A 21,373-nucleotide genomic window follows, 5' to 3' on the forward strand; every position below is an offset into this window, starting at 1 on the left:
CATGTCCCTGCTGTTCTGGGATGGACGGGTGGCTGTCGGCAGAGGGGTGAGTGCCTATGACGGTTGAAACCCGGCGTGGGTGGCCTCAGGCTGCGGTATCTGCCACCTCATTATCCTCTAAGGATTCTGACCCGGCGTCCAAACGATATATATGTCCAATGGAGTTTAAGTGCTTTTAACCAACAGATATTAGAGCAAGTGTCATCGCTGAAATACGGCCCTTTCGAAAGTTTCGTCAGGCTGCTTGCGAGTCGGTGATGACGGTCACTCGTTCTTGGGTGTCTGGTACTGTGGTGGTGGCAAGCGCGACTGCTGTCACTTTCGCAGAGTCGGTGTCATCCGTATTGACCGTTGCTGAGCACAAGTCATCCCCTTTTCTGTTTGTCACACTAATCGCGTGCGCCCACTTGCTTCTTGCCGGGTATATCGCAGCGTCGACACAGCTTCTTGAGCTGCCCTTGTTGTAGACTTTTCTCAAGGCCTTGACCATGTCTTCCCTTCGCCCCTTGTGGTAAACTGCATGGGTGCATGTTGCGTGGGACGTTTTCAACCATGATGCATTCTTTCTAGGGATGAAGACGCGTCGTTTTTGGTTTTCGGGTCCCACGCTCAGCTTGTAACCGTGGCGGTGCAGGTTAGCTCGGCCGGACTGCAGTGTAAGATTGAGTCGCTCGATTGGGCTGGCCTTATGCGCCTCGGTGGGTTCCTGCCACGTGTTGTGAACACCTAATTGAAAAAGTTTCTCCGTCGAGGTCTTGGCTGGTAGTCACGGTGCTAATTGTGGGTTTTTTAATTAAAATGTCAACTTTCTTTATTTCAGCTTTTCTTAGCCCCGCGTAAGGGGTGCTGAAGGTGGTGCTGCTAATTAAGGGGTATTCACACGACGGAGCGTTTCAGCGGAGAAATCCGATGGAGGTCGTGACGTCACCGCAGGCGGACCTCCGCTCGGCTAGCTCCTTCGCTCACACGGAGGATGCGACTTTCGGACGGACATCACTGTTTGCAGCCGCCTATCTCGAAAGCATAGCTGCCGTAGCACCGCCGATTCCGCGACGGCGGCAATTTCTGTTAAGCGCATACGTACTGATCTTGTCAACCGACCAAAAATTGGGCGTCGACGCGATGCAGGTGCTGCCGCGCGGAGAGAACGGCGCGCGACGTAGTAGCAGCCGACCGGCCCACCTACAGGCCCGCATACTGATGTCAGGCTTAACACTGCGGCGAATATTCGATCGCCGCTCTGGCAAGCGGCTCAGGTGACGATTTTTAAAGCAACTTTCCATCACATCATTACCCCATTTCTCGTATACGCAGCTTTGTTTGCGCCTTGGGGAGCAATAACAAGCTGTCGCTCGAGCTACCGGCGCCGGCCTGCGCCACTTCGCAGCCGCGGCCGCCGCTCGCCAAGCGCCCGTGCTGGTGGTATACGCGGCTCCATCAGTGCGCCTGTCATGTGCGCCACGCATTTTCGCGTCCAATGTATTAAGAAGCGATAAAAATAAAGTGCCTGCAACCGCTCTAGAACTCCAGTCGCGGCCAGCTGCCCGACGAGCAGACGAAATCCCGCCGCCTCCGCCGCGGAGCGTCGGAGGGAGCAGAAGCTCCGATCTCCCATCGGAGGCGGTGCGCCGGAGAGAAACCGTGACGTAGGGGTCACGTGGTGCGCACTCGAAACGGCGGATTTCTCTCTCGTGTGAATACCCCTTTACCAGGGCCTGCAGCATATCAATTGTGCCCTCTTCTTCCAACCCGTGTTTTGTGCTAGTTACTCGCTTTATTAGGTGGGTTATCTGGGTGGCAGTGTTTTGTAGTTTCTGGAGGGTGACGGCCACTGCCCCATCTTTTTGGAAAGTCAGACCCAATACTCGGAGTGTATCAGCCTTTGGCATGGAAGCGCCGTGAAGCGTCACCTCTGGGTCCGTGGTCTTGGCGGGGGGTCTACCTCTTGTTCGCTTCTTGACTATAAGGATTTCAGATTTTTCCGGAGCAATTTACAGCACACATCTTTTCAGATACGGTTCCGTGCATGCAACCGCTTCCTGCAGGACGTCCTGTTGTATGCCTGCTGAGCCTTTGGTAGCCCAAAAGGTCACGTCGGCGGCGGAGATGGCATGCCTGAGACCTGGAATAGCATATAGCAGGTCAGGTATGTTCATCATTGATAAATTAAAGAGTACAAGTTCAGGCCGGTATCTTTGACTTCGTGCGCGGGAAAACTAATGGAAAACACGGTGCTTGACTGGCTGACCTCTCGCATGCCGCAAAGAAAAAAATAATTCTGTACAGAACAACGGATTTATGCGAAGCCTGGGTTCGAACATTACCAGTGCAAACAATTTTGCAAGATCCGCGACTTTTAACACGAAAGTGTTTAATGCCGGGATACACCAAGATCTCACTGACGTCATATCCGTCACGGAAATGTCATCGCCAGAAAAAGTTGCTGCCGACCCGCAAGTCATACTCCTTTCGCTGCAGCGTACTCGTGTGTTCACCCAACGGTTTGTTGACAACCCGCTCGGTTTCGTTCGCACAGTTTTCAAACGGCTGTGGTTCCAGCCGGATTTACGCAATGCTCCGGCGCGTGCAACCCAGTGTCTAACGTTGATTCGTCTAGCGGTGCTATACCGACATAATATAAATAACAATGTGCAACTCTATAACGCTGCACAATGAACATTGAAATGCTCCTGTGAAAGCTCATTTCACTGTGGTTTTTTACCGATTGCTGTGAAGGAGGTATGAACATTTTTTTTACTGTACAATGTTCTTTTGGGTCAATTCTGCACATTCTTTTCGCAATTAATGGTGGTTTGGTATATATTAGATTGGTTTGGGGGGAGGGGGCGTCATATCAACACGGGACATACATGCAGGACGAGGTTGAACAACGACAACGAAGCTTTGCTGGCGTTCTCTGGTTACCATCAGCGAAAGGTCTGGTGCTCGATCCCGGAAACCTGTGTTCGAGCTCACCCGCCGCGGCTCAGTGGCTAAGGCGTTGCGCTGCTGAGCACGAGGTCGCGGGTTCAATTCCCGCCGCGGCGGCCGCTTTTATGGTGGAGGCGGAAATAAAAAACGCCCGTTTGTACGAGATTTCGGCGCACGATGAAGGTCCCCAGGTGGTCAAAATTAATCCGGAGCCCTCCACTGCGGCGCGCCTCATCGCCTGCGTTGCGTCGGCGCGTAAAATCCTACAATGAATCAATCAAAATCTGCTCGAGCTCTTCCAAGAAGGTTCTCGCACTCTACAAATCTAGTCGCCTTCGAAGACCAAGGAAATTGCAACAAGCATATTTGTAATATGCGGCAATACAACGACGCCACATTGAAAGGGACTATAATTTGGTGGTCGGTTGTCTTCGTCGTTGGTCAATCCCATCAAGTTAGGTACTGGTTTGGAGCACGGCATGATTTGGCAGTGAGCTTCTTTGAAGAAGCCATCAATGATGATGATGAGCAACCTGTTCTTCACCGACTTGTAATGGCGGTGGCCATCATCATTGGCCTATTCCCATTAGTGAGTATGTGCACATTGAGATTGTATGCCTATTCGTGTACTCAATAACGCGAGAAGCGGATGAACCGGTTTTGCCATTGTTGAAGCTATTGTATAAGCCATTGTTAGGGTGGCTACCATTGTACTACAAGCTGCCGTAAATCGGTAACCACATGGATTGATTTTTATGAGCGACGCGACAGGGTTCCGCAATAGACCCTTTGCAAAATGGCCAAATCGTTGGCGGAAAAGCAGCAAGCCACTCTGGCAACACTGTGCACCCGCTGCGCCGCCATTAGAAAGGAAGCGAAAAGGCTGCGAGCACAGAGTTTCTATGGGGTAGCTACCGTCCACCATCCACGTAATTGCATACGCGTCGTGGGGCAACAGACTCGTGAAGCCGTGGGCGAAAACGTGCAACCGCAACGGCGTAGCTACGACCTGCTTCCTTTCTAATGGCGTCATCGCGTTCACCACCAGTGTTACCACCGCTGAATTCTCAGTGTTGCCCGCCTTTTTGCAAAGGGTCTATAGCTCGTCTAAATCGCTCGCTGAGGCAGCCACATGAAAGCGATCGCGCGAGCGACTTCGAAACGCGATCCCAATATCGCAGCACAGCGCCCGATACGATAATCAAAGTACACACGGATGCAACGTTTTTTTTTTTTTTATGCCTGCATTTATCACAAAAAAAGGTAAATAAACGTATAGTATCAATGAGCGCAGAAGGTCGTACTTTTCTAGAATTCACTGTACCACTACTCACCCCTTCCCCTCGTTCTCCCCCTAAGCCGGAAGTTGTGCCCCTTACGGCTCGCCTATTGGCTAGTCGCAGAGGTCACTTCCGGGAGGTCGAAGTTTTTTTTTTTTTTTTTTTCGACCCAGAACTGAGTGAAGCGATGACCGATTTGGCCCGCGGCGAAAAGTAGTTCGTCGCCAGTCGCATCGCTCCCCAAATCGCTTGCAAAATCGCTCTATGTGGTATGTGGTTAGTGCTTAACAGAGGACTTGCGAAGACGGCTGATATTCTTGGGGCGCACCTAGCTCCACCGCGTGATAGGTGTCATTGGAGGTCCGGGAACTTACAACATGTTGAAGCATGAAAAACTTCAGTGTAGTTCTTAGCACTGGAAATGAATGAGTCCCATTCTGCTCATCTCACACATTGTGGCACGGGTTTGAAAGGAAGAAGGATATGACAAGTGCTTGCCTCGTAACAATGTTTGTTTGCGAGACAGAGATATGCAAGTACAAAACATCAAAAGCAATTGATGATAAGCAGGAGCTTGAGTCCTCGCATCTAGAAGGTGGCACATGGAAAACCATAAATACACAATTTCAGTCGTATGCATGCACCTATCAACCAGTACATTCCCCCGTGAAAATGGAAAGAGCATTTCTAGCAAGAAATCATATTTTCCGGCCACATTTCTGACTAGATTATTAGCTTCTAGCTGGAATCGACAGCTGAATCTAACTAGAAAAATTCTCAGCCTAGCTAGAGACGATTATTTTCAGCTTGCAGGGTTTTTTCTTCAAGCTGGACTGGAAAATGCTAGCTGGAGGGAAATCTCAATCCAGCTAGAAATGAACTAGAAGCTGAATTTCTGGATAGAAATTCTGCCTATTCTAGCTAGAATATTTCTAGCTAGAAGAAATTTCTGGTTCAATAATCCAGCTAGAAAAAACATATTTTCACCTAGGTTGACATTAACCATTGCAGCAGTGACAGCAGCACCCGCACGAACACAGCACAGCAACACTGCCCACTGAGTGGATCACCAAAAGAATGCACCCGTACACTCCGTACGGATGGTTAAACTGCAAAGCTGTGACGTGCAGCCGCTGTTTTAACAGGGACTCACCTGTTAACACTCCTATGAGACCCACGGGCTTCATGACCCACGGGCTTAAAAACCACCGTGCACCAATACCAGAAGCTTCACAAATACATATCAATGTTCAGAACCGTGGCCCAGTTTGCTTATTTTAGAGATATGTCACTCCTGCACTAATATAAATGTACAAAGCTATCACTTGTGAAACAGATAGCGCCACCTACTGAAAACTAGATTCACCAACATGTGTTTCTTGTATATTTTATATTTCTGCAAACAAATGATATATTTCTCAACAAAGCAAACTAGGCCATTAGGAACATTTTCATAGATTTGTAAACCTTTTCGTAATGGTACGCAATGCTTTTTAAGCCCGTCGGTCATGAATTAGGCAGTCCAAGGCGAGTCCCCCTTAAGCATGGTGCGTGGCCTACCCTTTCAGCCGTGCTTCATGCAGTAGCTCGCTGTGCATGCACATGCTTAGCTGCGAGACTCTCTTTCATTCCCTCCGATGTGCAGTCTCCACTTACTAGTGTCGGTGGGTGCGAGTGTAGCTGCATCAATTCTAAACCCAGCCAATGTCGGTCTTCTTACTTGCCACCCCTGTCCAACCTGGTTTCTTCATGCATGTGCAGGGGTTGTGTCACAAGAGTTTTCTGCGTACACGGGACCACTGGCCTTTCATCTTGCCTAGCCGCATAAAGCTTCGCTTTAAAAGAATTTTTCCGGCAACTATCCAAGGTCTGTACTGCAACTAAGACATACAGATATCGAAGCTGAAGGCCATCACAATTGCAGAGTATTTCTACCACCGTGTCAGGAGCTAAACTGCCCCCAAGCCACCACTCTGTGCCTATTACAAACTTGTGCTTCGATGGCACCATGCTGCACATCCCCCATTCCACAACCTGCAATTTCTGCACCCAGTTCAGCCCACTACACCATATGGTATGGGAGTGCTCTACAGCCTCGACTCAACCATCACTACCAGCTATGAGAAGTTCAGACTTATCCGATTAGCGTGACCTGGTACAAGAGCAAGAGTACCCAACGAGGATCTCGGTTTTCAAGAACAAAATGCCCCCCCAATACCAGACGCTTGTCTTCAACAAAGTCTATTCAATCAGATCAGATGGAGCTGCCGCTTCCCCCTCAGCAACAACACTACCTTTGTACAAAAACAGTAAATGTGCACTCCTGGCCTATTCCTGGCCTATGTGCACACTGCGCTATATTCACACTACAAACTACATACAAAATACCTATATACACCCTCAAGAGGTGCACAAGTTTGCCACTAACTGCCTTGACACCCACACACCCGCTTCCAGCCACATTCAATCTCGACCAGTTCTGCATCACTTCCGAGTAACCAGGCGCTGCTATTGACAGGCTCCTTCGATCAAGCCCAGCATGATCGCTTCAGTAACAGGCCGCCCAATCATGCACCACCTCAAGTTTAGAAATTTTCACACCAATGTGCACCCCCCCCCCCCACTTCATTGTTGTCATAACAGCAAATCATCCCTATTGGCAACAAGCAACCAATCAGGTAAAACAATATGAAACTCCTGCTTTACAACAGCAAAAGCTCTTACAGCTGCAACACTACATCTTTAGTAAGTCATCTATGCCATATCTGCAACGGAAATGTTTAGTGGAACATATTGGCAGCACTGACCAGGGGCGACTCAAAACTTCAGAAACAGTGACCTAATCGACTGGTATGCTGGGAAAGTAGAGCACAAATTTTGATGACAAAAACTTTCCTGGAAATGCTAACCTGCTGTAGGAAACAAAATGAACGATATTTGTGAGTGTGCACATAACCTGTCAATAGCAAACATATCATTACTCCTGTTTTTTGTTCCCTTTGTGCCTGCACTGTTATCAAATAACTGTTGTTGATTTCAAAAAAGATGTCATTCCTGTAATGTTGAAATCAGTAGTTGAAACTGTCCGACACTTCGGTATCACAGGCACAGCAGGTTTTTTCTTTCCCAGTCTTTCCATTAAATACCAACAATCAAGTTTAAAAAGCAGTGTTGTTACCACCTTCAAGGGTGAGACAGCCCAAACAGATTTGGGAGCAGTTTTTGGAGCAGCAAAATTTCGATTTTGGAGCAGAAGAATCTTGATTTGGAGCAGTTAGGGACATTTAATACATCGCCTTGTGAGCTTAAAAAATCATTATTTCAGAAATTTGCAGGGTCATGTGCACATTTCAATCAGTTTTGAATACACAAAATACTCAAACAGCCTTACCTGAAAGAGTTTTTAAGAGTATCGCAAAGTACTAACTGCACTACCTTTTTCCTAACTGGTGATATTGTGTTGCGCCTGCACGCAACACTGACAAAACTGCCATTCACATTAGAGAGTTTTAGCAGTCTGTCTGTTCTGTTGGTTACTTTGTTACCGGGTTGGCGGACCGGTATGCGCCTGTGCGCGCGGAAGGGCGAGGAGGCGCGGACAAGGCGAAGGCAGGTCCGCGGGACTAATCCCCCTACGGCTACGAATGCCCAAGTGCCCAGACGAGTCCCGGTGAGCACGGTAACTACGTACACGACGGAACAGACGGACTGCTAAAACTCTTATCAAATTTAAGGGCTGCGCAATTGTGGCGTTTTTTTGCTGTTTTAATGCTAAAGTTATTATTTTTGTAATCCCAGGCTGCGTTGTACAAACGACTGTAGTAACGGCAACAGTTGAACAGCTTCGAGCTAACGGTCGCATAGCCCAACCAGCCTACCCGTTTCAGTCCCCGGGGCACAGGTTAACCCTATGGTCATTTGAGTAGCGTTATTGTTTAGCCACCTAGATTTTGGCATAAAATTTCACTTTGCATACATAAAGTGTTATAGTCGCGTGCTATGGCAACCGTGTAGTCCTGCAGCTATTGGGCGCTGCCTGAACAGGTCGCAGCGCCGCAGCAAAGCCCGCAACTTTCGTGTCGACCGTTCCATCCCCGAGGCTCGCAATCGTGCTTCGAAGCAAAGCAACACCTCAGCATTTTACAACAGCACAACCAGCCCAAAAATTCACTTCACGAACCCGATTATAGACGCACGCACCGCGTTTCACACTCAAGGACAAACCACGCCGACGTCGTAGGCCCCACATTTCAATGAACTTTTTTTCGAGCCGCCCAACTTCCCGTAATCTGGCACCAACCTCAAACCACATCCCCGCGTTAACGTTACTGTCCAGAGCCACAACAGATAGAATGAATAGACTGGAATCCAGCTGATAGCGTAAAATAAACCAGGGAAAATATCGGCGATACGCACTGAGCGCGTTGGTAGCAGCCAGATCAGGCGGCGGCCATGTTTGTTGCCGCAGCGATGCCTAATCGAGAAGGCCGTTTCCGCGAACCCGGACGGAAAGCGAATCGAGTTTTAGAAGCTATCGCTTGCTTCGTTTCAGTCTTTCTATTTGTGCCATTTCTGTGTTTGCGATTGACCGACGATAAAAGCGGTGACCGGGATGCGGGAGGCTTTCGTCCCCGCCGAAACTGACATGAGCATCAAAATCCGTGCCGTTGAGGCTCTTCTGGAGCAGTTTGGCGCAATTTTCGCCATTTCCGTGCTTTTGGAGCAGCTTGGCGCAGGAAAATGGAATTGTATCAGAAAGGCGCAATATGCGCAGCCGTCTCACGCCTGCACCTTAGGTCTCTTGGATTTGGCCTGCACTTTCACACGAGTTCAGAATGAGTTCAGCTAGTTCACCGCAGGCAGCGCCACTGCAGAACTGGTCCTGCACTTTTGTCGTCTGCTTCTGCACCTCCTTATTCCTGGGAGGTGCAGGGAAAGCCGTGCACTCATTTTACACTCCATGCACCATCGGTCAATCGAAGAGGAAAGAACAGGCGCCGCGCGCTGCACTCGAAAATTGAAGAGGCAGGTGCTGCACTACCTGAATGAGTGCAGCGAGTGCAGCCAAATCGAAGACACCTCTTATCTTTGATTCACGCCTTACAAGCTTTCGTGCAATCATGAAGTATAATTTCGTCATGGCCTACACCGCTACATCTAGCTCATGTCCCACGTTTACACTTAACTACGCACGCTCAGAAAACGACATTGTGGCCCAACACAGGCTAAGCAAGGAGACAAGAACACATGCTTCAACAAGGCTGTGCAGATATTTTTTCTGATTCTAATGTCTATTTTTCACCTGAGAAGCCTCCGAAGCTGCAGCACCAGTAAATCACCAGAATCCAATCATCAGAGCTCGAACAATATGTCAACGATTCCCGCTGAATCTCAATGACAAGCCTACACCAACGCTACTACTCGGGCAGCACCCTTCATCATAATTGCAAACGTTACACGGCTGCTCGCATTACGTGCCTTGCATAGCATCAGCCCACAAGCCGAGGTGTGTACTCGTGGTACTTCATGCAATTGTGCGGGGCAACCACATGCTGCAACTGCTTTCATTTCCAGCCAACCACTGCAAGCTTAATAAAAATAAAATTAAACTTCACCTGAGCGCTTCTTTTCAAGCCACGTGCAACAGCGCTGACGATTGACTCTCGGTTGCTCACGATGGCGGACAGCGTACTTGTCCACACGTCAAAGTCTCTTGCCACCTTACCACGGAGTGCACCTTACCTTCCTTCGCGCCCGATGCGACGGCTTTAATCGGAGCCGTCTTTTGTTCAAGCGCGATAGTCTTTCGCTTTCGGTTACCGCCTGTCGCACTCGCGTTGTTGGAATCACGCGGGCAGTACGATAAACTACGCAGCGACGTCGGCGAAACGAACAGGGGAGGAGGGGGAGAGAGGAAGGCGACGCAACCGCGCGCGCCGCGTGCATTTTCTTTCCTCCATGATTGGGGTTCTTCCGCGGATAGTCCGCGGATTCCCCAAAGCCATAGGAATACGTGGGAAAATCGAACGTCGGACTGCTTCTCGGGGAGCCCGCGGTCAGTCCGAGACTGTAAATCGAAGGGCCCCATTGTCTGCATGCCGCGCGCAGCGAGAGGAGGGTGGGGGCTTCGCGGGCGCAGCGTCCGCATGGCGCGCCATCCAGCTTCGCGCGCGTGGCGGGAGTTTTGAACTGCTAATACAGTTGCCGCGTCTCGCACTGTCTCAAATCCGCGATGCGCACTGTTCTAAAATTAGTTCAAAATTCGATTTCTCAACGAAATTTGTTCGTTATATCCCGTAACGGGGAAATTTTACCTCGTTAAAACGAGGTTTTAAATACATTGGTTTCTATGGGGTCGTTCAAGGGGAATTACGATTTGCTCGTTATATCCATTATTTCGTTATAGCCCGTCTCGTTATAACGAGGTTTAACTGTAGTGGGCCACGTGGTTCATGAAGCTGGAGAGAAAGTTTTACGTCAACAACGTACAGAAGGGCCCACCGCTGTACTACCGCCCCACAACAATGCAGCTCCTTGACGGCGTGGGGCCACCTATGTAAGATGATTACACAACAGCCCAGCCGTGAGGTTTCGCGGCTCTCAAGCGATAGCCAACCTGGCATGCGCAGAGTCGTGCCTGGCTCAGGGTTCGGGCGGAAAAATACAGCAACACAGACTTGCAACAAACAGTAAACAGGTTTATTGCAGCGAATGGCGTTGTGTGTGCTGACAAACAGCGGCCACAGCAGGGCGGATATTCCAGTCCTGCAGCGGCACACCCACACAATTGGACACGGTTCACGGCTAGCTGGCTCCCCAGGGGCCGCAGGCAGCAGCGGGCCTGGAGGCACCTGGACCTGGGCCCCAGGCAGCTCAATCCCACTGGGTGCTGTGGGAAGCTGGTCCATGGTGGTGGGCAGGGGGGCAAACATGTGGCAGGATCGACGGGGAGCTGTTTTGGGGCAATGAGCAGCAGGTTTGGGACGGCAGGCTGCGGTTGCAGGCATGCAGCAGGAGAGGCCAAAAGGCCATGGGCACCTGCAGGTGCCCGGTTGCAAATTCTGGCTTCTTCGCCGTCCTCCGAACCATCAGCTGAGCAGTGGCCCTGCTCGGCCCCAGTGGTGGGGGTGGTGTCGGCAATGAGGAAGCACCTGCTGCCTGCGTCCGGGCCTGCTGCAGAGGCCCTGACGGTGGCATGGGAGAGCAGCAGCACCGCACCGCACCTGCACAGCCACAGGTCCGGTGGAAGGGGCAGGGCCGCCCCCTCTGCGATCCTGCAAACATCCCCAAAAAGAAACACAAGTAATGCTAACCGTGGCAGCTTGGGCTGCCTGGCCTGGGCTGCCTGGTCTTTTCTGCGCAAGTTCTGCGCAAGTCAAGGCCTGTCCACACTTGCGACACAAGCAAGTGATGTGACTGGGCACGACCGCCACCCTTGGTGTTCCCACTTGCACCCAACGCAAGCAATGGAGTTCACGTGTTTTTGCATTTCTTGTTATTGTCTCTTGCTCGCAATGAGACTTCCCGGGAGTTTCAATTCGTGGAGACACAGCATCCGGGTGCTTTGGCAGGATATGACTTCAGGAAACCTCGCCTCCTCCTTCCACATCAAAAGCAATGACGCAACAGCGGCTACAACCATTGGCTTAGACCAATCGCTTTCATCGCAAGTGCGAATGGGCCTCAAGGTGTGCACTCGCGCAGGGCAGCAGGGGGCGCACAAGTTGTAGTGCTCTATTGGCATCACTGTTCAACCCCCCCTTCAGTGCAGAGCTGGCAGTCAGCAAAGGAGCACGTCCTCCCCCGTTCGCTCCCTTGCGCTGAGCAACACTTGAGATCGCACCATCCACGGGCCTGCCTGTTGGTTTCCCCTTCACGTTCCACCAGCCTGTACACAAGTGAGGAAACTTTTTCTTGCGCTCACTACAGCCCCGTCCACTACTATGCCAGCAAAGCAACAAACTGTATTCTCTCATCACTGAGGACATGATTGCACGCAAGCACCCAGTAGCCAACCTCGTGGCAAACACCGCGGTGCAGTCAGTCTTACTGAGTTTTCTGGCGTGCTCTAGTAGTGGGGAGATTGCGACAAGCTTTGCACAAGGCCTCCGACAGTCAGACACACAGCTCCTGAAGGCCTCGCCTCGCATCGTCATCAGCACCCACGACGACCTGCGGACCACGCCTTGTTGCCCTGAACCTTTGGTGGGGACTTCTCTTTGTACTTTCTTTAAGTATGGTATGCCGTAGGATTATGTATGTGTCAGTTAACTTTTAAGTGTGATTTGCTTCGGTTGTAATCGTGTGTATTTGGATGTGTGCCGTGCTTTCTTAAGAGAATATGTTTGTTCCATCTCCAAGTGCCGTCATCTAGTTATTGGCACTGTGGCTAGTCCCACTCGCCACTGAATATCTGAAACAAGAACCTGCAAAGGGTTTTTCTCCTCACACATACTCAGAGGCGCTGAAGAAACAAACTTCGCTCAACTACGGGCCATTGGAATGCGGTCCATCAGATTCAGCAGTTCTCCACACAAGTTCAGTGAAGCAGGCATGTTCGCAGCCGAGCGGTTCAACTAAGGCGAACCCCAGCTCCAAGATATGACCATCCCAGTCCTTGTGTTTCTCACCAAACACCACAAGCATGTGCTTGACATTGCGATTGGCCCTTTCTGTGGAATTTGACTTAGTGCAAGTGGCTGTCTTCCTGTGCTTAGTTCCGAGAGCAGCAAACAAGTCTACAAACACTTTCACAATGAAGTAGGATGCATTGTCCATTCTCAACTGCTCGGGAAAACCAAACCTCCATTAGTTTCCCCATGATCACCTGTGCCGACAGCTTCCTAACGGAATAAAGCTCAACACCTAAAGTGATCCGTGACAACCAGAAAGAATTTGCTCCTTCTTGGCGAAATGGGGTAGGGCCCCATTATGTCACATGACACGATTTGCTAGGGTATCTGGCTATCGATTGGCTGCATGAGGACGGGTGCTCAACCACCCCAGGGCCTTCACGCTTTGGCACACATGGTACGTACAGGCATAGCAGAGCACATCCCATTTCATGCCAATGCAGAAAGCAAGGCACTACAACTTGTATATCTTCGAATTCCAAAAATACTTTTTAGGCTCTGTACAATAGCCTAAATGTACTGTGTGAGCACTGTAGTTGCACAATAATATTGTGCACCCTTTTTCGCTAAAAGTAGCCTCAAAATTTGCATGCGTGTTACAATCAGGCTAAAAACAGAAATCAGCTTTCACTGCTTTATTTTAATGCCGGCAGGAACTCGATAAGCAAGTTTATGAAGCACAAGCAATTTTTGCTGTCATGTAAAATGTCTTTTTCCAGGTACGTGATGTATTGCCTTTTCCATCTGCATGGTAGAATCGGAGTGAAATTATTTTTTTAAATCTTTGTCACTGAAATTACCTGCACGTTGCAATCGGGATCACATTAGAATCGAACAAATACGGTACTTTTATTGTGCATTTTTTTCCTGTTTATTTGACCAATTAACTGCAAACAATTGTGCCTTTCCCAAAACTGCTGTTATGTGTTTGAAAGAGAAATCTATAAGCTACAATTTCATGCATAGCAATGCTAAATGTGTTAAGTAGCTCAAAAGAAAAAAAATGTTTTGAGGAAACACTCAAAATCGGCCATTTTTCTGCGGTCATGAAAGGGTTAACAACGTCCTTCTGCTGAACGTGATACCAACGGGAGTTTTGAAGTGTTAGTGATTAATGGTGTCACTTGGAATCAACGAAACGTCCCCCTTCCTTTAGTTGCCAACAGCACAAAGTTCGTTTCCGCTCTTGGCCTGACTGCTTGGTTCCAGAAGGCGGGCGTGTGTGCCCACCTCGCTTTAAGTTGGTGCTCACAAGAGAGCGCCAGCAACGACGTTGTTTTTGTTCTTTTTGTGAATGGGCCGTGAAGTACCTTCCCATGTCTACTTTATGCTTAACCAGCTTGGTGCTGCCGGGACGATCAGTAAACATCGTTGTACTCATACAATGATGACAGGCGTGCCTGCTCCCTCTTTGCCAGGCTGGTCGCTGCTGATTAAAGCGGGTGTGTCTCCTCTTGACTCACTGCAGCACAGCTCTCCCCCACATCAGTGCATTCAGCTGCCTGCCCCGTCGTAGGGGCAGCCGTCCCCCATGTCGCTGCAGCTCCAGTCGCCTCAGACTTTTCGCGCCTCTGTGACCGCTGTGTTCGTCGCCTGCCTGCGCAGTATTCGAGGGCCACGGTGCCTCCGCGTCTGCTGGTGGATCTGCAAAAAAAGGTTTGAGTGCACCGGTGGCTTGCTCCCGGTACCCTCCGTTAGCGACGTCTATCACAATGCCTGTCTTGGTCAGGAAGTCTCTACCAAAAATAATAGGTACAGTCACAACCCCCACTAGGTGTTGTCGCCTTACACGCATCACCCATCGAACAGCAAGCCTCGCAGCACCGCTTCATTGTGCTGTGCCGTTCGCAAGCCAAAACGCTGCGCCGCACGCTTGAAGATGAACTTTGTTCTCATGGAGATGTGCTAACACCTCGCCGCCGAACAGAGAAGCACTTGCCCCAGTGTCTAACAAAGCGGCAAACTTCTTGTGTGCCAAAGATGTGCCACCGGTCCATGCACACCAAGGCTCGAGTGAGTGAGCTGTGGGCACTGGTGGCCAATAGGCTCGCACAGCAAGGATGTCCCTCTGAATATACTTAACTACAGTTAACTTATACTTAACTTAAACTCCTGAAACCACCGCCTCTCAGGAAGCCCGTGAAAGTCGGACAAGTTTTTCGTGTGATGCACTCTACCCCCTTCGCGTTCGTGGCGAGGGATTCTACGAGATGGTAATGTTCGTCCATTGATTTTGCATACTCCAGCAGCGATTCACCCATATTCTAAGTGCGTTGCTCCAACTCTCACCGCAGGTGATACTCGTAATTGGCGGGGCGAAATTCTCCGTAGAACTTTGCGCGCAAATCCTACCTAGAGCTCGAACACTCTACCACCAGCTGGAACCTTGGACTACTATGCGAGTCAGCAACACGAGAACAATGCACTCACGCATTGTGGCACCCCTAATCCCACCGCGTGCTGTTATCGCTGCAAGCAGTCAAGATACTCGTTCGTACTTGCGCGATCGTGGTAGCCTGTGCAGGTAGGAATGTTTACATTCACGCGTGCTCTCTCCGCTTGTAAGGTGGTGCATGCAACATAATCACTATGCTCTGCGTCAGACGCAACACATCCTGCAAAGGCACCTCCCCTCGTCAGCCAAATAAGGTTAGATGAGGCCGGAGATGCTGCTGTTCCTGTTCCTCTCGGTGCCAGCGGTGCCTCCACGTGCGCCACGGGTTCAAGTGTTGCACTGCGGTTGGCATCCCCCGCCCATCGGGTCCATCCTTTGCTGTCGCATTGCCAACATGCACGGCACGAATCAGTGCAAAAGGGGGAGAATACAAACCACTGGTCAGCAGCTGAATCTCGCAATTTTGCGATCCCGACTAAAAACTCTCGACGCTCTGCCGCTAATTTTGGCAACACACGCAGCACCTCACAAGAGTTGTCTGCATCCTTTGTTTGGGTCCTGACAGTCATTACCTGCCAAAAGATCAGAGTCCAGTTTTCCAAATTCACCCCACGTTTGGGCTCCAAGATGTGAGGTCGCCTACATAAGGCGAGCCTGCGAAGTGAACTTCACCTACTAGCAATTACGCGATTGCTTCGACATAATGCTTGGCAGCTCTCACGCGACTTCCAACCCACCGTGTGAAGAGGCGCACATGCATGACTCAGGCTTTGGGTGAAAAGGGACAGCATAGACCTGCAACAAACAACAAACAGGTTTATTGCAGCCAATCTTGCCGCGACTGCGAACAAGCAGCGGCCACAGCGGGATGGATATTCAGTCATGCTGCAGCACACTTTTAAGGAAGGACAAAGACGGGGCTTACTGAGCGACGGTGGTGGGTGCAGGTGGCAGTCAGGTCGGGGAGGCAGTGGGGCGGGAGAGGGTCTTGCTCAGGGGAGCTCAGCGGACCAAGAGAGGCCCCCGTCCCTACTTCCCACCTCCGACCTCAGCTCGTGCCAAGGACCGGGTTTTCGCCATCTTCCCGGAACTTACGAGCGCACTCTGCAGAGAAGACGGGAACTAGGACGTGAAGCGGGTTGCTGCAGAGTGGTTTTTACCATGTGCTGGCGGCATCAGAGAGTTTAGCCACAGCCACTAGCATGCGCTCAAAGTGGAAGAGGGGGCATGGCGCAGGTGCACTTCCCACAATAGGCTAGCTAGCCCAAATGTATGGTCGATTCTTCACCTCTCAGCTTGCACTTTATGATAACCTCAGGCATTTGGTTTTCAAGCATTACAGCTTCACCAGCACACAAACTCCTGCCATCGCAGTGGGAATTCCAAGCGTTGCTGCCATGAAACTCACGGTCACATCTGATTGATTGTAGGGTTTAACGCGCCGACGCAACGCAGGCGATGAGGCGTGCCGTAGTGGAGGCCTCCGGATTAATTTTGACCACCTGGGGATCTTTAACGTGCGCCGAAATCTCGTACACACGGGCATTTTTGCTTTTCGCCTCCATCAGAAAAGCGACCGCCGCGGCCGGGAATCGAACCCGCGACCTCGTGCTCAGCAGCGCAACGCCTTAGCCACTGAGCCACCGCGGCGGGTCTCACGGTCACATCTCTCAACCTCTTTCCTATGAAGTGCAGCCAGACTTGGCCCTCGAGGCACTCCCAATACTGCCCACCAGATCTTGCACTTCTCTTTTAGCAGATGCTTTGAAAGACAACTTGGGCTGCTTTTCACTGGTAGCAGTATCACAGTGCATGCCGTGTCCACAACTGTCACTCATCTGGACACTGTTATTGTCGGAATTGCATTACCTCAGAATGCAAGGCCAGGCCACACACTCGTAGCGCTGCCAGTGATCGTGCTTAGCGTTTGCATTTCGCTACCACTCTTTTGTGCCTTTGAATCGAGCATCACAAACTCAACAAACAGAGGAGCAAATGCGGCTGGCTCATACGCAAGCAACAGTTACCGTCTTCCTACATGCTCTTACTTTAAAATCACACATAGAAATATCAAGCCTACCTGTTGAACAAGGAGCAAAGCTGCCCTACAGGCCTTTCGAATCGCGAAAACCAAATAAATTCCCAACATCATGAAGTATTTTGCAGCCCCGCAACCTCTAGAACTTTTGAGAACTCGCACATCCCGCCCTCATCAATCCAGATACTCAACAAAAAAGCAACAAGCACTAGTGGCAAGCCTACCACATACTCAAGAATTATATTAAAAAATGCTGCACTATCACGATGCATGCATGCAGCCAAAGCTTACTCAGTCGTTAACACAGATTCATTGATGCTCAACATTGCTGACATTCCCTCTACGCCAGCACCCTGAGGTATTCCCAGTAGATACAAAGTCCAAAGCCCGATCCTTGCTCAAATATCGAGCACATGTTACGTCTGTGCGAACGGATTCTTCATGTGGCTATGGCAAGTTCTTTATACATCCCAAACACAGTTCAGTTCAGACGCCACTGGCATATACGCATACACCTCTCAAACTGATCTTGACAAAACTGTGACCTGTCACATAAAGACAACAAAGGCCTTCAAATGCACTCATTACTATTACACGCTGCCATATGTGGTACAAAATTCCCATATGATCCTTTCATGCAACCATAAACGCATGCCCCACAGTTAAAAGGCCTCCCTGGAATGTGTACACCTTCTATCAATACCTTACAAGTGAAAAAATTATAACAGCACTCTTTTCTGTTGAGTGTTTTTAAGACAATCAACACATGTATACTGCCATCTCATATATTCCCCGTCATGCTGTTATCGCCCCAAAAAATGAGGCAGCCAATTTGCTGGCCCAAGCTTTACCTGCGCTTTAAGACCTACGTAAGCTTTATGGCAAAGCTAGAGATACACATTTAGTCGTACATCACGATTACAGATTTTCTACAAAACACTGAAGAAAAGTGGTGCCTATTAACTGAAAAAAAAAAAATTCTTTTTGCACCCCTGATTGATGATCAAATTTTGTAAGGATGTAGAAGGCGTATGATATCTTTTTAAAGGGACCATGAAGACAAAAACACGTTTGCTTCATTCGAAAGAATGCCTCGTTAGGACCATACTGACACAACTTTTAACGCAAACTTCGCTCAATTAAGCTACATCTTGAATGAAACCAAGCGCAAGATGCAAGATGCAAGATGCATTTCCAACTCGCCCAGCTTGCAACTCTTCTGTAAGCTACATAATTGGGAAAAAAGGGAACGGCCATGAAACCCACTAGCTCATTTCCCGCAACAGAACCAATGATGTCATACCAGCCAGCTCTGCAATTGGCGGAGGCCGGCAAATGCAAACGCTAGTTAAGCATGGCTTATAATCTTGGAGCACGATCTATTTTCACTTAAATGTAATGCATATATTCATTTTAAAGAAGCAAGAATGGTGGGGTAAACACAGATGTTACGGAAGTACACGTAAAGGTAGAAGTACCAGAGCGCGCTGTTGTTGGTACTGCGCACACTAGGCTTGTTATAGCTGCACAGCAGTATGGCGCTTTCGGGTTGTCTGACACAACACCGGCCGAATGGCGTAAGCGACATCGTCTTACACGACCCCATGTTTCACAAAACGAGCACTTTCTACCAAAATTAAAACAAGCCAGGTGCAAATACGGTCAAAAACAAAACAAGGACGGGCAAAGGCCAGTTACGGTATGGTGGCGCCATCTGGGAAGATTGACGGTAAACAAGGCTTTGTAGTCCTCTGAAAGCCTAGTGCCGCATTCGGGTTTGCTTGAAGGCTTGTTTTTGCGACATTACAAACGACCTCAAGAAACACGCGATTTGGCGGGAGAATGAAAATTTTAACTTAACATGAATTGATTAATTCCTAGTGACTAAAGCATCGTTTGCTGCAGGACAAGCGCTGGGGGCACTGTAAAACAACAAATCTTACAAATAAAACAAACTTGTACTTCGTTTTCATGCCCCCTTTAAACAATCTACCGCAGTGTGAGTGGCCACAAGAGTTTTTGCCGACTATAAACGCAGAGAATAAAGAGAAAGTACTTCCACTTGACAAGGGCTTATACCACAGCACTTGATCTATGGAGTTTCTTTGCAGCAGGGAACAAGTTAACATAAAAATGGTAATCACACTTGACGAATGCCCTCGAGGCAACAGCAGCCAGCTTTTCAGGTTGCAGTGCAGCTAGGAGCCCATACACAGGGATTCACGGTGTTCACACTATAATATTGGCTTGTAAATGTCTCTTGCAATGAACTACAAGCAAGGTGGCTAGGTATTCCGTTATTTGGCCCTCCTTGTGTGGCACTCTTCATTTGTGTGCAATTTGTTGGTTCCACAAGTTGTGCCCAGGTTCAGGACTGTGCATGCGTCAACACTTGCAGGAGCTCTTATTGTGTAAGTGTGTGCATCTAAAGAGCAAACTAGAGGTGTGCAAATGTTTGAACACTTTGCAAATAGTAGTTGCTATCAATTCAATGCAGTTTTAATGTGCGAACTTTTCGACGTTTTGAAATATTCGAAATTTACTAAATATAAACCAACAAAAGGGTGCGCAGGTGAACGACCCGCAAACCTTATGAGCTTTTTACGGAACAATAGGGCTGTGCACATTGGCTTGACCTGTGTAAGCCGCGAGATATAAACCTGCTTGTGTAAAATTTATAAGCAAAAAGAGGATTTTCTGTCAGTATATTGGCATATTCAATGAATCAAGAGTTACGACTTGTTGGCTTGCAGTAATGTTATACCAGCCACTAGCTTGCTTTGCCTTTTTTCAATCATGGGAGGAAGTGCAGCCAGTCAAATATACTTCCTGTATTTAAAAGACGTTGAGAAAACTGCGTTTCTTCACAACTATGTACCGCATTATTTTATTCCACTGCTTTTCTGTCTTCTCTTTACATTTTTATCTTTCTACGGTTTCTATTATCAGTCACTAGAACATGAACACTTAGGACCGCATTTTGAGTCGGTGCTCCCGTCCATGTGTAAGTGGCCGATACCGCAATGCATTTGCATACAAAAATCGCTTTCAAGGATCGTTGCAAGTGGAGGCTGGAGTAGAGAGGGGGGGTTCAGAATACCAGGGTCAGATACGCCAAGTCCTCATTAGTGTTCGTTTTCTTTTTTTTCTCTTACAGCTATGTTTGAGGAGCTCTATGCATACTAATGCCGAGACATCCGCAATCGTAAATATTGCATTTCATTCCCAGTGAGCTCTTTCTTGCTATTTGTTTTTGATTTGCAGTGCCCCATGCGATATCCACACTTGCCCAGAGAAAACGCCAGCCTAAATAAACAGGCACACACAACAGGCACCACACATAGGCACCTTCTGTTTCCCACTCAGTGCACAGATGCGTGAGCTTTGGCATGGGGCAGCCCGTCTGTGATGCTGAGGTACAGGGCGTGTGGCCGCTGGGCATCTTTGCTGGCCGAGCGCTTGGCAGGGCGGAGAGCAGGCATTGTAGCTGCTCCCCAGTTGACCCCAGGGCGACACCTGGCAATGCCTCTGGGCTGCACCTTGATGGTACGGCCGTGCCCTCGGGGGCTGGCGCCGGCTCACTTCAGGGGCAGGCATGAGACAACCACTCAGGGCTCCTTCCTGATCTTGGCATCTTCTCCGGCACCTGCGGAAGGGCAGTGGCGTAGTGCGGGTGGCCAGCAGCCAGGGAGGGCCAGCGCCACCGCACCTCCGGGATCCACTTCAGCAGCTCTGCAGTATCCTACAAGGGAAATGTCACTCAACATTTGCCTCCCATTAGCCCTCTTTTCTGCTTACAGTAGCCACCCATTTTTTCAGACTCCAAAAATTGACTTGCGGGATATTCTGCACTTCCCCGAGAGAGAAGAAAAAAGAAAGGAAAGGCCAGGAGGTCAACCAGGTGTAGAGCCCGGTTTGCTACCCTGCACTGGGGGAATGGGGCTCAGGGAATAAAAAGGGGGGGAGAAGAGGAAGAGATAGGAGTGGGAAAGTGCACACTCTAGTCCCGTTTCGGGCACTATAGTCTTTCAAGCAAGTTCGTTTCACTCAGGAAACGTAAAAGGGCTTTCGTCGCCTTCTGCGAGGTCGATGGTGA

At 49.4% G+C, this 21,373-nt stretch overlaps 1 long non-coding RNA gene across 1 annotated transcript in view; it reads right to left on the reverse strand.

Moving 5' to 3' along the window:
* Positions 1-16,171: 16,171 nt before the first annotated feature.
* Positions 16,172-21,373, reverse strand: part of LOC144149160 (uncharacterized) — a 51,260-nt gene continuing 46,058 nt past the window's right edge. The window contains exons 7-8 of the long non-coding RNA XR_013318209.1: positions 20,626-21,019; positions 16,172-16,343 (exon numbers count right to left, since the gene is read on the reverse strand). This is a non-coding gene — a long non-coding RNA (uncharacterized LOC144149160). The remainder of the gene's footprint in view (positions 16,344-20,625; positions 21,020-21,373) is intronic.

This window comes from Haemaphysalis longicornis, unplaced genomic scaffold (assembly GCF_048455015.1).
Source record: "Haemaphysalis longicornis isolate Haplotype H1 unplaced genomic scaffold, Haemaphysalis longicornis Haplotype H1 scaffold_8, whole genome shotgun sequence".
Lineage (NCBI taxonomy): Eukaryota > Metazoa > Arthropoda > Arachnida > Ixodida > Ixodidae > Haemaphysalis > Haemaphysalis longicornis.